The following is a 1,835-nucleotide window of genomic DNA, read 5'->3' as shown; positions in this document are numbered from 1 at the left end:
GCATCCATAAAACAAACATACAAATCTGCGCATACACTAACACCAAATACTGCACACACACACATATGCACAAATACCTAGATGATGTTGATAAAAGTTCCAATGAAGGAGCCTTGAATCTATGTTAGAGTCCGGCTCTTTCTCTATGGACAAGAAATACAGAAATGAAACTGATTGATAACATACATACATACATACATACATACATAGACAGACATACAGACAGACACACAGACATAAAGGTAGACAGACAAACTGATAGATAGATAGATAGATAGATAGATAGACAGATAGATAGATAGATAGATAGATAGATAGATAGATAGATAGATAGATAGCTGTAGCGCACAAGAACATCTTTTGACTGTTCTTGTACATAACATGCTTTCGACCTGATTTCATCTTTTGTTATTCATTGCGTAGTTTTAAATTTCAAAGCAAATCACTCCTAAATTATAACACTGCACAAACAATAATTATAAGGATGATTAACTTCAATTAATGCTTTAAAGAATTTATGTATAGACGCGGGAGTTACTATGTGGTAAGTAGCTTGCTTACCAACCTGATTCCAGGTTCAGTCCCACTGCGTGGCACATTGGGCAAGTGTCTTCTACTATAGCCTCGCGCCGACCAGAGCTTTGTGAGTGGATTTCGATGAAACTCTCGAAGTCGATGCCCCAGCATGGCCGGGGTCGAATGAGTGAAAAGAGTAAAAGATAGAAGTTTTAAGCGTAAAGACACCACAAAAATGAATATAAGATGTGCGCCAGTGAAATGACGTTCATCCATTGGTCAATAGTTTGGTCACGTTGACATTTTCCCGCCATACGCCCTGTGCCATTGTATGACGCAACAAAATGTGCGTCGTACGCACAGTTATCCCAGAACGGCTGTCATAATAATAATACATGATGTTTCCATTACGAACTATGATTGTATTAATGAGTACGTTTAATAATTATGATGAATTTGTGAATTTGTTGTGTCTTGTGAGTTTCCAGCGTGGACGAACCACACCTGAGGTACGCACATACAGACATATATACGTATATATAACAACGCATATATACATACATGGATACTTGTATATATGTGCACATGTGCGCATATACATATATACATACATGTATACATGTATATATGTGCACATGTGGTTATAGACATATATGTATATATGTTTATATATATGTGTGTATGTGTATGTGCTTATAGTATCTATATGTGAGTGTGTGTGTGTTTGTGTGTGTGTGTGTGTGTGTGTGTTTGTGTGTGTGTGTGTGTGTGTGTGTGTGCGAGCGTGTGTGTATTGTATAGTATATATGTATATATGCTCATTGTATTTATGTATGTGTTTATATATGTGTGTCTGTGTGCATGTGCTTATAGTATGTATATATGTTTACATATGCGTGTATGTGTGCGTGGTATATTTGTGTGTGTAGTGTATTAGTGTGTGTGTGTGTATGTGTGTGTGCGTAATATTTGTGGATCTATGCTTGTTTGTCTGCGCCGGTTAACTCAAAAATTACGAAAGGAGTACCTAAAAAAACCGCATGCTTCATAATTTACCATCCATCTTTACAGCCTCAATCTGTTTGGATTAATTCTCAAATATGTGTAAACAGGTATTACGCGCGCGCACTCGTATGTGGGTGTATTTGTGTGTGTGTGTATGTATGTATGTGTGCGTGTGTGTGTGTGGAGGGCGTTCTGTGATTCGATGTATGTATATTCTGGCAACATAAACAGACAAAAACCAGCTGGACTGAACTTGGTTATAATCTAAAAAGAAAGCCAACATTCTCTGTAATCATTATATATGTATGTGTGTG

General features: G+C 37.1%; 1 protein-coding gene across 1 annotated transcript in view; it reads right to left on the bottom strand.

Annotated features, from left to right (window-relative positions):
- The window catches only part of LOC106867558 (tubulin beta chain), a 57,333-nt gene that overhangs the window by 31,287 nt on the left and 24,211 nt on the right, over positions 1 to 1,835 (bottom strand). The gene's annotated exons all lie outside the window — the stretch shown is intronic.

Source organism: Octopus bimaculoides, chromosome 13 (genome assembly GCF_001194135.2).
Source record: "Octopus bimaculoides isolate UCB-OBI-ISO-001 chromosome 13, ASM119413v2, whole genome shotgun sequence".
Taxonomy (NCBI): domain Eukaryota; kingdom Metazoa; phylum Mollusca; class Cephalopoda; order Octopoda; family Octopodidae; genus Octopus; species Octopus bimaculoides.
This window is presented reverse-complemented; position numbering and strand designations above follow the sequence as displayed.